Source organism: Diceros bicornis, chromosome 24 (genome assembly GCF_020826845.1).
Source record: "Diceros bicornis minor isolate mBicDic1 chromosome 24, mDicBic1.mat.cur, whole genome shotgun sequence".
Classification (NCBI taxonomy): Eukaryota; Metazoa; Chordata; class Mammalia; order Perissodactyla; family Rhinocerotidae; genus Diceros; species Diceros bicornis.
Genome location: NC_080763.1, coordinates 40,287,715 through 40,302,345, shown reverse-complemented (window position 1 = coordinate 40,302,345; position 14,631 = coordinate 40,287,715). Strand labels below are relative to the sequence as shown.

Sequence of the window (14,631 nt, the reverse complement as noted above, 5' to 3'; positions counted from 1 at the left end):
GGAATCCACCATCCACCACGGAGATGATTGAAGGACACCCATTTGCGATTCCCTTATCTCTGCAAGCAGCCTCACAGGACCAAATGCAGGCTGGTGGGAAAGGGCTGACCAGCAAGGCCACAGACTCCCCCTCCCTACCAGTAGCCACATCCCTCACAACCTTTAAAATCCCTTGCCTCCCATCTCTCCAGGGGGCGGGAAAAATCTGAGAGCCCTCATCTCCCGGCTGACCTCACCCGAAATAAAAGCTCTTTCCTTGCCATAAGCCTGCCGTTCCAGTCTTTATTTGGCCCCTCTTGTGTGGTGGGTAAAGAACCTGGGTATGTATCTGGTAACAGTACCTCCCAGGTTTGCAGCAGAGCTGGGACCAGAACAAGCCTCCAGACTCCCGGTTCAGTGCTCCCTCTCAGGCCCCACCCTGGGCCCCACCCAGGGAGGCCAGGGACAGTGCCCTGATGGGGTGACAGTGCCCTGGGGATGACAGTGTCCTGGGGTGACAGTGCCCTAGGGAGTGATAGTGCCCTGGGTGAGGTGACAGTCCCCTGGGGATGGCAACACCCTGAGAGTGACAGTGCCCTGGGGGGGAGTGTCACAATGCCCTGGTGGATGATATTGCCCTGGGGGTGACAGTACACTGGGTGTGACAATGCCCTGGGAGGGTGACAGTGCCCTGAGAGTGACAGTGTCCTGTGGCGGTGTCCTGAGGGGTGACAGTGCCCTAGGGTGAGCATGCACTGAGGGGGCCTGCAGGGTGACTGAGCGAGGACAAGGATCCGCCTCCCGGGGACCCTGCTGTGGTGGTCTACCTTGTCCTGAGCAGACTTCCCACTTGATGGGAGCTCTGGGCAGCGGGCCGTCTTCCAGCCCAGTTGGGGAGGACAAGGAAAGTGGTGGCATTCCCAACGTGGTCCATCTGCACACGGTGCACTGCAGCTCGGGGACATGCAGGAAGCCGTGGCGGGCCTTGTGCTTCATCATGGGGACCTGCCCGGCCCTGTGCTCATCCACAAAGAACTCCTTTGGGCTGGTGGCACACCGGTCAAAGGGTCGCGCCCACCAGGCTGAGGGGAGGGGAAGTGCCGTTGCCACCCTTGGCGGTAAATCTTCATCCATGCATACTTGAGTAATGCCTCACTGGCTCAGGAGAATAACTTTTCTTCTTTAAAAAAAATCTGTCTTCTCATCTGTAAAATGGGAACGTTAATCTTAGCCTTGTCTGCTTCATCCAGGTGTGGGCAGATGAGATCACGGGTGTGAATACCCCTGGAAACCCACAAAGCCCTGTACAACTATGAGGAGGACAGACTTCATCTGCTGGATTAAGGAGTGTGATCAACGAGCGAGGCACCTAATCTTATTGGCTTTTGGAGGAAATAAAGGACCTCCCTTCCTGATGATTCTTTCCGCTCTAACCACACCTCCTGGGACCTGCCGGAGGAAGGGAATTCATGCTTCTTAGTTCAGCAGTTGCCGTGTACAGGGTTACTCGAAGTGGAGATCCCAGCCCTCCTGTAGCCACCACCTGTGCAGGGAAGGGAGGAGAGTTTCTTCAAATGCAGGGTCTTGAGTCCCTGACTCACCTCGCCCCTAAATCAGAGTCTCTTGGGGGTAAGTGCAGGATACCCACATTTTAAACAAGCTCTTTAGGGAGTTCTTATGCACACTGAATTTGGAAAAATCCTTCTATGAAAACAAACTGAACAAGTACCATTAAAACAGGACAGGTGATGAGTTCCCCGTCACTGGAGGTATTCAAGCAGAGGCATTAAGAATTCAGTAGGCAGACACTTATTGAGTATCTCCTATAGCTAAGTCAGCAGGGGAGGCTTCCTGGATGCTGTCAAGAGTGGGGCTGGGGTATGATTGGGCCCCAGTTCCCAGGAGATCTACATAGTATCTCTCACCTCTGAGGAGCCCGTGATGCACAAGGATCGCTGCAATTTCGCTCCCGAGCTCTTCCGTCCAGGCCCCCATCTTCCCTCGGCTCTGCTTCTCTACATACTCATGGATGCGCGTCTGGGCCTCCACCAGCTCCTGGGTGGCCCCCGGGGCCAGCACGCTGAACAGCCTGGCCCACAGTCAGCAGGAGCTGAGGGTCCTGCACAGGGAGCCTGAGCAGCAGCTCCCGGAAGCCCTCCTGGATCTCGGCCTCGGGTACCACGGTGAGGTTGAACCCCAGGCCTTCCAGGAGCTGGGTCCTGCTGGCCTCCGGGGCCCCAAGGAAGAGCATGGCCAAGGTCAAGGCGATGCTCCCTGGGAAGAACAGAACGTCCTCTCCAGGGCGTCCAAAGCCAGCTGTCTGTAGAGGTTGAAGGCCAAGTCTACGCTGCTCACGGCAATTTCGAGGCCCGGCAGGCCTGGGAGAGCTGTCCTGGGGGCCGGGGTCGATAAGATGGGAATCTTCTTGGTTAACCAGGGGCAGGCGGTGAGATGCAGCAGTGAGCATAGTGACCAGCGGCCACCACCCAGGGACCTCCATCTCTGGGGTCCTTGCTCTGGAAGCAGGAGCATGGAGAGAAAACAACAACAACAACAGTAATAGTAGCAAATGATATTCATGCACCACCAGGTCTGTGCCAGGCATCACGCTAACTCTTCACAGGCACGTCCTCCTCGTCCTCACCTCAGCCCATCAGGGGAGGCACTGTTTTTACTCCCCCATCTGAACAGAAGCGCGCAGACGCTGTGCACCTGCCAGGGGCACCCCGCACCGCAGTGCACGCGGGGGCGCTGTTCTTCCCCAGGGGCTGAGGCCCTGCTCCCGCCACGCCCGTCCCCGGGTTCTGGACGCGTCACAGGTCTCAAGTCAGGGGAGTCTTCTCCAGCTGCTTCCTGTGGCTTGGAGGGGCCCCCCTGCCCTCTCTGGGGGGCTCCATCGTGTCCTCCCCCCTCCTGCTTCCTGCTCACACGCAGGGAATGGGTCTCATTTGAGAAACTCAGAGCCCCGCCTCCAGCTGACCCCTCTTCAGTCCTGGTCGCCCACATCCCAGACTGTGACTGTGGGTGAGTCACTTAGCCCGTCTGAGCCCCGTTCCTCGGCCCTGGGTTTGGACTTGAAGAGAGCGCCTGGAGGGAAGGTGGGGAGGCGCCTCGTGGTGCAGGGAGGAGGCTTGGCGACCTAGGCTCAGCCAGAGGCTCTGCTGTGCAGGAACCCAGCGACCTTTGACCTTCCTCAAGTCACTTTAGCCCTTGGGTCCTCCACTGCCTCTGGGGGGTGGGGCTGAGATTGCCCACTCTCAGAGTTGTAGGAATTCAAAGTGATCATGCACCAAGCTGACCCAGCCCGCGGCCTGCACAGAGAATTCCCCCGGGAAGTAGCAGATATTATTACCCCAGTGGACGTGAGGCCTTGACTAGTGATTCTGACTCAGCAGATCTCAGTAGAGCCTAGAACCTATTTTAGTAAAGGCCTGAGCTGACCCTTGGCTCCACTTAGGAAGCCACCGTGATCCTTTGAGAAGATAAATCAGACTCATTCATTCACTTCCTGCTGGAGACTACCAATGGCTCGCATCACACTGAAGAGAAATCCCACACTCCTCACTGCCCCTTAGCTGGCCCTGTGTGATCTGGCCCTGGACAACCTTCTGACCTCATCTCTGACCATGCTTCCCTCCCTCCCTCTGCTCTAACCACCCTGGCCTTCTTGCTATTCTAGAACTTAGCAAGCTCATTCCTGCCTCAGGACCTTTGCACCTACTGTTGGCTGCCTAGAACAGCCTTTCTCCAGCCCTTTCCATGGCTCACTCCCTGACTTCACTCAGTTCTCTGCTCAAAGGGCATCTCCTCAGAGAGGGCCCACCTCTGTCCTTGTCATTCTATGCCCTGCTTTGTTTTTTTTACACCCACCTGGTATGATCTGACATATTTATCTGGCTTCCTCACTAGAAGGTAAGCTTCATGAGGGCAGATATCCTGTCTATGTCATTCACTGCTCAATCCCTAGTGCTCAGCACAGAGTGGACACTCAAACAGCATTTGTTGAGAGAACAAATGGTCCTTGGGCTACCCTCTAGAAAACCTCATCCTAGGGCTTTGGCCCTCCCCGTGGAGCACAGGCATTTCCCCAGCCTTCTGGGCCCCCACCTCCTAACACCCCATCATTCCTAGCTCCCCCCACCACAAACCTGCTTGGCCCTGCTGGGATTGGGTTAATTATTGACAGGATTGGTCATCCTCACCCCACTCCGTCCTGCTGTGATCTTCCATGTGACCTTGGGCAGCTCTGAACCTTTCTGAACTCGAGTTCTCTCATCTATAAAAGGAAGAAGCACTGAACTCAGCTTCCAGGAAAGCCTGGTCTGTAAGCTTTGTTCCACGTTGTGTATTTCTTGGCAGAGAACAGACGGGCCTCCATTTCTTCATTTGCCTGGTGATCTGCTTTGTGACTACCGTGGCTTCGTTGAGAAGTTTATGGAAAGTTCATTTCCTTGTTGCATTTAACATTCACTCATTCGCTCATTTATTCATTCAAACCACAGAGCTTTCGAGCTGACCGGACGCCACAGTCCAATCTGAACATTGTACAGATGGGGAAACTGAAGCCCAGAGGGAAGCTTGTTCATTCACTCATTGCCTCACTTGTTCAACAAATATTCAGCAGTCAGGACATGAGGGGCCCTGCCTGAAAGGAGCTCACCAGTTATTGTGGGAGACAGAAATGCAGAGAGCTGATTCCAGATCTGTGAGCAATGGCAGTCAGAGGTGGCCTACAAGAAGTAACCGGGGAGCCTGCGGGGACATGGAAGGCAGGGAGTTCCTGGAAGGCTTCCTGGAGGAGGTGGCCCCTGAGCTGAGACTGGAAGATGGATCAGGAGAAGCCAGGAAAGGGTTTCAGCAGAGGGAAGAGCGTGCTCGAGGTCCTGGAGGTGGGGTGAGCCGGCCCCACTCCAGACGGTCGCCTATATGTGCAGGTCTTGGAGCATGAGCGTGCATATGTGTGTGTGCACGTGTGTGTGTGCATGCACGTGTGTGTCTCGTGATGAGATAACCTGTGGCAGGTTCACGGAGCCAGCTGGGGGGCCAGGACTGCAGCCCCCCCCCCCCACAGCCCCACACTCACCTGAAATGGAATGTTCTCCATGAGCCTTGGAAGGAGCTGGGGAGATTCAGCAGGTCTGCATGGTCCCCGACACAGAAGTTCGTCCCTGAGGGGAGGATTGTGACAGACTCTACTGAGGTTGCCCTTGGCCCAGTGTCCACCCTCAGCACAACAACAATGAGGAAAACAACCTGCCCTCAATTCAGGCTGGAAATCCACGCATGGAGAAGAGAGCGCTATGGAGCACGGGTGGTGCTCTTCAGCTGGGGCTGGTGTCCTGGGCCTGAGTCTCCACTACACCACTGAATGGCAGCCTGACCCTCTCCTGAGCCTCAGTTTCCCCCTTTGCCCTCCTTACCACTCAAGGTTGCTGTGAAGATTAATTTAGTGGTGCGTACGGACATTCTTGGAAAGCAGTAAAGGGCTGAGCTAATTGGAGCGATGCTCCAGCCTCTCCTGGCTTTGTTCTCTCATCCAACACGCATCTGGGGTCACCTACTCCCCGCCAGGCTTCTGTGCAGACGCCCAGGTCAGAGTACTTGCCTCCACGGAGCTCGGGCCACGACTCTCCGAAATGTCGTGATTGCTTATTTATTTTGGCTATAGTGTTCTAATTTGGCTAAATTGTAATGACCAGTTCTTCAGGGAAGTCGATAGAACTTTCCACTTTAATGTAGCATGAACAGAAAAGTTAACATGTACTCAACAGAAAGAGCACTTGCAACACTTTTGCAACTTAAATGCCTTGTGCTTCCTGAGCTGGCTTGGTGGCAGGGATGGCACAACGGTGGCCTGCCGACCGAGTGCAGAGACAAGGTTTACAGGGGTTAGCGGGTGCGAGCCAGACTTATTTTCTCCCAGCTTTGTTGATTATTATTTTATTTTTGCTCTGCTCATCCACAGCCTGGACATAAACACCCACACAGAACTTCTTGACTTCCCAGGACCTTCAACGCTTTCTCCCGATGTTCACTCAAGGGAGGGTACAGCAGAGGTCAAGCATGAGATTCATTGTGTTCATTCATTCGTTCATTCATTCATTCACTATGGAGTGCCCACTGCATGCTGAGGAGGCATTAAATACTGGGGAATAAGGCACAATCCTGCCCTCAAGGATTTTTTTATTTCTAATTTTCATTATGGAAGAATTCAAACATTCAGAAATAGAATAGCATAATGAACCCCCACATACCCAGTATCAGTTTTTCCATACTTCCCAATTTCTTAATCCCTTTGGATTGTTCTGAAGCAAATCCTACACGTCCTTTCATTTTATCTATAAGAATAGAAAAAACCACATCCACAATAGCATATTACACCCTAAAAAACCCATAATTCCTTAATGTTATCAAATATCAAGTTATTGTTTTTCTAACTGGTTCCCAGATTTTTTTTTATAGTTAGTTTGTTTGAATTAGGATCCAAACAAGGTCTACACGTGGTATTTAGTTAATATATCTCTAAGTCTCTCTCTCTATTGAGATGAAATTCACATAACATAAGATTAATGATTTTAAAGTGTACAGTTCAGTGGTAATTAGTACATTCATGATGCTGTGTAACCATCACTTCTATCTAGTTTCAAACTATTTTTATCACCCCCCAAAAAGTCTCCATACCCATTAAGCAGCCACTCCCCACTCTCCCCTCCCCCCAGTCACTGGCAACTACTAATCTGCTTTCTGTATGTCTGGATTTACCTATTCTGGACATTTTATGTAAATGGAATTGTACAATATGTGGTCTTTTGTGTCTGGCTTCTTTCGCTTAGCATAATGTTTTCAAGGTTCATCCCTGTTGTAGCATGTATCAGAACTTCATTCCTTTTCATGGCTGAATAGTATTCCATCGTATGGATTTACCGCATTTTGTTTATCCATTGGTCAGTTGACGAACATTTGGTTGTTTCAGTTTTTTTGCTATTGTGAATAATGCTGCTATGAATGTTCATGTACAGGTTTTTGTGTGGACATATGTTTTCATTTTTCTTGGGTATATACCTAGATGGGTCATTTGGTAACTCTATGTTTAGCTTTTTGAGGAACCACCAAACTGTTTTCCATAGCAGCTGCACCATTTTACATTCCTACCAGCAGTATACTAGGGTTCCAATTTCTCCATATCCTTGACAATATTTGCTATTTTCTGTTACTATTATTATTATAATCATCCCAGTAGATGTGAGGTGGTATCTCATTGTGGTTTTGGTTTGCATTTCCCTAGTGATGAATGATGCTGAGTATCTATTCAGTGCTTATTGGCCATTTGGATATCTTCTATGGAGAAATGTCTATTCAAGTCCTTTGCCCAGGTTTTAATTGGATTCTTTGTCTTTTTATTATCGAATTGTAAGTGTTCTTTCAACATTCCACCTACAATTCCCTCGTCAGATATATAATTTGCAAATATTTTCTCTCATTCTGTAGGTCATCTTTTATTTTTCTATTTTTTCTTTTGTTGCTCACGCTTTTGGTGTCAGATCTAAGAATTCATTGCCAAATCCAAGGTCATGCAGATTTACTCCTATGTTTTCTTCTAAGAGTTTTATAGATTTAGCTGTTACATTTAAGTCTTTGATCCATTTTGAGTTAATTTTTATATATAGTGCGAGGTAGAGGTCCCCCTCTACGCACTCTGTTATCAAAGAATATGTTACAATATATTTTAATTGCAAGTTCACTTATTTGTGCCCATTCCTATGCTTAAAGCTCCTCGAGAGCTGGGCCCCTGACGCTTTTCCACACTGTTGTATTCTCAGTAAGACAACAGCGATTAACACATGGTAGGTACTCCACAAATATTTAGTGAATAAATGAATGAATGAGTGAATAAATTGATGTAATTTTTGCTACAGAATGTGATTATTGATATGATTTGGTGACATCTTCTAACTTGCTGTTTGTGTTCTATTTGATCCGTCTGTGTTTTGTCTTGTTTCTCTTGTCTTATTTTTGGCTTATTTGAGTAGTTTTTATGTTTCCATTTTACTCAACTGTTGGCTTATTAGCTATACTTATTTGTTTTATATTTTTTCAGCAGATTGAGGATTTACAATAAATCTTTAACTTACTACTATATACCTTCAAATAACATTATATCTCTTCAAGGAAAGTGTAAGAAGCTCACATCAATATCTTTGCTTTTTTCTCGCTCTGTCCTTTCTGTTATCGTTGTTTTTTCTTTCACTTTTACATATGTTAAACTCCACAGTACATTGCAATTATTTTTGCCATAAACAGTTGGTTATCCATCAGAGACATTTAAAATGGGAAAAAGTCGACTTATTTACCATTTCTGACACTCGTCATTTCTGGATTTAGATACCAATTTCCATCTGTGTCATTCTCCTTCTGTCCAAAGAACTTGCTTTAACGTTTTTTGTAATGCGGGTCCGCTGGTAGTGACTTGTCTAATCTTTTGTTTGTCTGAAAATATCGTTACTCTGCCTTCAATTTTGAGGAATATTTTTGCTGGGTGTAGAAATGTCACATCATAAAACTACAATGATTTATTGTTATTATCTCTCACAATTCTGGCATTTGACTCTGACGAGGCTCGGTGGGCTGTTTTCACTCTGGTGTCGCCTGTGGTTACTCTCTGACAATGGCTGGGGCTGAAGACCTCGAAGGCTTCCTCCCTCCCTGTCTGGTGGTCGATGCTGGCTGTCAACAAAGACCTCCGCTGGAGCTGTGGGGAGAAACACCTCCATGAGGCTCTTCCAGGCTCTCGGGTTTCCTCACAGTGGTGCGCTAGACGCAGAAGTCACAGGGAGTCATTGCACTCCGCCATATTGCTTGAGACAGTCATAAAGAGCTTCCCAGGGAGTGCCAAGGTCACATTGTGGGACGGGAAACATTGTTTTGGCTCTCTTTGGAAAATATATTCTCACATATGTTCCTTATTTCATAATTTAGATTTACGATGTATTTCTTCTTGTTTATTTCTTTTTCTTTTCCTTGTATTTTCTACTTTAACTACGTTTCTATTAATTTCATTTTTTGCCATATATTTATTTTGAAGGTCAAGTAAATTTATTTCCCTTCCTTTTCTCAATGGTCAAAATTGGAAGCATGTTTCAATCATCCTTTGGGAATAAGATATCAACTGTTTTTTCCAATCAAAATGTACTGTTTTTCCCACATGGAATATTATTCCCCCCTCCTCCCTTGAAATCTGGTGGCCATTTCCCACCCTAATGAGATGAGACCATCACAAATACTTTCCCTTATCCTCTCTCTCTCTCTAATTCTGCTCTTCCCTTTCTGGAACATTTAAGAGCTCTTTATTTCTATTTTTTTTTTATTGCCCCTTGTGCTGGAAAATGACTCTCTTAAATATATTCATGTCCCTATCCTTGGAACCTGTGAATGTTACCTTTATGCCAAAAAGAAAAGAGGGAGGGTCCTTGCAAGTGTAATTAAGTGAAGGATCTTGAGATGGGGAGATCGTCCTGGATTAGCCATGTGGATCCTGAATGCTGTCACAAGTGTGCTTATAAGAGGTCGGCAGAGAGAGATTTGACACAGACAGAAGAAGAGAAATTGATGTGACTACAGAGGCAGAGGTTGGAGTGATGCACCCACAAGCCAAGGAGTGTTGGCAGCCACCAGAGTCTGGAAAAGGCAAGGAATGGATTCTGCACTAGAGGCTGTGTTTTAAGTCACCCAGTTTGTGGTGATTTGTCACAGCAGCCATAGAAAACTAATGCATCCTGCAAGCTCTAGGTTGTGTCAAGTACAACCATGGAAGGAGAAGCAGTCTCTCTCCCCACACTGCGGGGGATGTTTGAGCACTACCTCTCGGAGAGTCCCCAGGGCCACTCCTTATTCTCTGGTCTCCTTGCTCTTGTCTCAGTCCAGGGACAGGCAGACTCAGCCTATCCAGTCAGAGAGTCAAAGCCAGCCACCCCTCCAGGGGATCTCTGTGGGCCAAGATCTTCCCAGGATCCTCTGCTTTCTGAGCATCTCCCAGGACCTTCGACATTGGTCTCCATGTGCTTGCCCATCCGTGAGACAGGAAACCTCACCCTGGTTCTCTCTGCAGGTCCCCTACAGCCCACTGACCCGTCGATGCCCCACACCAACTTGATTAATATCTAGTGATTAATATCTCCCTTCCCTGTGTTGTCAACTATTCCTTCTCTCCAGGCTTCTCATCTTCAGCACTTAAACATGCTCGAGTTTGACTCAACATTAACTTTTATAAAAAAGTCTCTCTCCTTTTATCCCCTCTCTAACTCCCTCTTGTGTCTCATCGTCTTTGATGCCAAATTGCTAGAAATAAACGTCTACACTTGCTGTATGCCTTGATCCCCACTCACTCTCTTTGAAACTCTGCAGTCTGCTTTCTGCTTCCATGTCTCAACTGTAAACATTCCTGCAGGTCACCGAGACCTCTGTTTGGTTAGGTCCAGCCCCTTCTGTGGACACTCTTCTCCCTTTCTCTCTCTCTCATTGTTTCCCTCCTAACTCTCTTCCTAGTCCTCTCCTGTGTCTTTGGGTGACCTCTCTTCCTGTCTGCTGTCCCTCTAAGGTGGGGATTATTGATGATTGGCCCTCAGGCCCTCTTCTCTACGCACTCTCACGGGGATGTTTCATCCTCTCCCAGCCTTAACATATCTCCGCATCTCGTGCTCAGATGTCTCTACTGAACTCAAGATCTGTAGAACCCACTGTGTACTGTTCTTTTATTTGTGGATGATGGTCAGACATCTCAGGTCTATATCCAAGCTCATGATCTTCCTCATAAAGCATCATTCTCCTCTTATACTACCCGTCTCACCAAATGGCATCTTCCAGTTTCCCAAGCTCCCAATCCTGCAACCTGAGATCATCTTTACTTCAGACTGTCCCTCCTTCTCCATGAGTAATTGATCACTCAGTCTTATCAATGATACCTCCTAAGTATGTCTCAAAATGTCCCTTTTTCTTGTCTTCACATCTACCTTCCCTGCTCAGTCTGCTATCACCCTTTGCCTTAATTTCTACTATTGCCTCCTACCTGTATGTCATTCCATTTAGGCAGAGCAGCGTAGACTTGTGCTAGGACAGTATTTGGTCTAAGGAAGTGGGTATGTAGCAGCCAGGAGGCCTCAGCGCTGATCATTTTACTGACTCCCGGGTTTTTACAGAGCTTCATACACAAATCGTGGAGTTTCAAGGAACATCGGCAGCTCCCCAGGATCGCTCAGCTTTCCAGAATGTAGCCAGGCTTAGAGATCCGAGGCCCCGACCTTCCTGCTTTATATCCATTAGCTGGGCACCTCCCACTCTGCAGGGCATTCTAGGCTTTCTTGAGATTGCTGTCCCCCACAAAGGACACCAGGGAACCCCGTGGGTCACACAAATCTGGGTTTATTAAACTTGCTGGGCAAGGGGGAGCACCACTTGAAGAGCATCTCGGTAATGTCTCAAAAGGGGGAAGTTAGGAGAAGTACTTACAGGATTTCGTGGGCTAGAGTTAGTTCACAGTGGCTTTAGGGTGATAGTTAGAAGGCATGGGCAGAACTTACAAAGTAGGTGAGTAGTCAGTGGTCTTATCTTTGGAACCCGTGAGTCTGTGCAGTTACTCTGAAAACAGTTTGCCGTGGCCTTATGTTGGAACACATGGTCTGAACAAGCTACTCTTAATACAGTCTGGACCCAGAGAGTCCAAGTGGCAAGTCATGGTTGAGTACAGCCTATCTGGGGTTGCAAGTCCTAGCACAGTTTGCTTTGCAAGTTGCAATTTCAGTCTCATTGCTTATTGGGGTTGACAACTTTGCCCAGAAAGAGGATGCTCTGGGTGTCTGGGGAATCGATGACCATCAGGAAGGGACCGTTGAAATACACAATGGTCGACGGGATCATTTTGCTAAGAAAAAGTGAATCTTTTTTTTGTGTGTGAGGAAGATCAGCCCTGAGCTACCATCCATTGCCAATCCTCCTCTTTTTGCTGAGGAAGATTGGCCCTGGGCTAACATCGTCCCCATCTTCCTCTACTTTATATGGGACACCACCACAGCATGGCTCAATGAGTGGGGCGTAAATCCACGCCTGGGATCCAAAACTGTGAACCCCCGGGCCACCGAAGCAGAGCGCTCGAACTTAACCACTATGCCACCAGGCCAACCCCAAGAAGTGAATCTTGGTGCCCACGGTAGCAGCTACTTCGGGGCCCTCCTCAGCTGTCTCAATCACAGACTTATGCTGCACCTATGGGGACAGCAGATTACACACGTAAATGTCCAGCAGGTTGTGGTACTGCTGAGAGCGGGGTGGGGGTGGAGTGGGGTGGTGGAACCCAGCCTTCGATGTGTGTTATCGTTGGTAATATTATTAGTAATAGTAACAGCAGTAATCGACGGTCTTTTAGAGTAAATGCTCACCGACCACTGAAGTGCAGAGGCAGTGACAGCCAGCAGTGTCAGGTAATTTGGCCAAGGCTGTCTAACTATTAAGTGTCCACTCAAGATTTGAACCGAGGGCCGGCCCGGTGGCGCAAGCGGTTAGGTGCGCGCGCTCCGCTGCGGCGGCCTGGGGTTCGCTGGTTCGGATCCCGGGCGCGCACCGACGCACTGCTTGGTAGGCCATGCTGTGGCGGCGTCCCATATAAAGTGGAGGAGGATGGGCACCGATGTTAGCCCAGGGCCGTCTTCCTCAGCAAAAAAGGAGGAGGATTGGCGGATGTTAGCTCAGGGCTGATCTCCTCACAAAAAAAAAAAAAAAAAAAGAGATTTGAACCGAGTCTCACTGAGTCTGAAGCCACCATCGACAGCTGTGTGGCCAGAGGAAAGCCTTTGAGAAGCTCGAAGGAGAGGAACAAGTTGCATGGAGTCTGTGGGCATTTTCCCCCCCATTTCCTCACCAACAAATCTGCATAAAATGGATGCTGGGCAAGTATAAACCTTTTAGCAATATATGAATCATCCCGTGTGTTCAACCTCAAAGTACCATCTTGTTTCCAGACACCTCTATTTCCCCATCAGCCTCTCCTGCCATCGCTTCCTAACTTACCCAGCCTGGAATATGAAAATCCCATCATTTGAATGACTCTCTGGTCAATATTTTAAGTAGATTCATTTTTCCTTCGTGTCAGCCACTGATGGTCCCTCCATCCCTGTAGCCAGGGGAAACTTCGACTCCGGTAGCATCCAGCAGTCTGTTCCTTTTAGTCTGTGTCTGGACTGCAAGGTGCCTGGAGACCACACACCGGCACAGGTCAGTGACATGGGCTCCAGCCCCTAAGGGATCCTTAGTCATGCCTGCTAGAACTTTGAGGTTTACTGATGTCTCCTTGTCTCCCCCTCTCCAGACTTCTTGTCCCTTTGCTTCTCCAAGATGGATTCAGTAGACAACATCTCTCTCTACAGCACAGAGGGGAATAGGAGTCATTTGAGGGCAGCTCCCTGACTTGCCAACATGCTTAAAGCCACACTTTCATCCTCCCTGTCCTCTCTCTAGAATGAAAGGTGTGTGACATCTCTGGTCAAAAGGCTCCCCTCCTGTGTTGGGCATCCTATCCATCCCCCATTTCGCCATCTCTGATTAACCTCTTCTATCCTCAACACCTCTTTCTCTCTGACTTTTATTATTTAAACATGCTCACATCTCTCATTTAAAAAAAAAGGAATGAAAATCCTCACTTTATCCAACATGACTCTCAAAGTCTCTTTTCTCCTCTTTCCTGCCTTTTGATACCAAATTGCTGTGAAGCGATGTTAATATTGTAGACTCTCCAAATTGGCCTCTCCTCTTCCCACCCTCCACTATCATCCAGTTCCTGCCCTCTCCCTCCACTGTGGTTGTTCTTATCAAGATCACCAATTGTCAGCTGTTGGACTATTCTGGGGGACACTCGTCATTCTTCCCCTCCACGCTCTCCCAGCCCCGTTCCATACTGCTGACCACTCACTGCTGTTGCAACATCTTCTTCCTTTCGCCTTCACGAGACTACACTTTTCCTCCTGCACCTCTTCCTACTCATTTACTATCTCATTGGAGGTCTTTTCGTGGTCTGCTTGTTCCCTTGTGTGTTGGAGTTTTGTTAAGGATGGCTCCAGGCTGTCGGCAGATACACGCTCTCGAAGATATCCATCACCACCCATGATTTCACTTATCCACCTACACACGAAGACCATGAAATCCATCTCTCCAGCCCACACTTCCCTACTGACTTCAGATCCATAGAGCCCATTATTTGTTGGCCTTTCCTTCTTAGGTGACCTACAGGCATCTCAAACTCCACATGTTCAAATCAGAGCTTATCATCTTCCTGCAGAAAAATGTTGTTCATTTGGTAAGCTTTAGCTCACAGAACAGTGTGTGATTTCTAGCTTCCCAAGCTCCCAGCCCAGCATCCTGGGGGTCATCCTTGATTCCTTCCTGTCCTCTGCACAATCACAAAGTCTTCTCGATTATACCTGTTAACATCTCTTCAATTAATCTCCTTTTCTCTACACACTGTCCCAATTCCTTGGCTCAGCCTAGAATGCCTGGTCATTCTGTTTCTCTTCTTTTCACCCAACTCACACCCATCCCCTATCCATGCTCCTCTCCTCAGCCAGAGTGATCTTTCTAAAGCATAATCTAATCAATACATTCCCCTTTTGT

The 14,631-nt window shown here is 48.4% G+C and overlaps 1 pseudogene; it reads right to left on the bottom strand.

Moving 5' to 3' along the window:
* Positions 1-802: 802 nt before the first annotated feature.
* On the bottom strand, positions 803-2,479 carry LOC131421186 (putative serpin A13; annotated as a pseudogene).
* Positions 2,480-14,631: the final 12,152 nt, after the last annotated feature.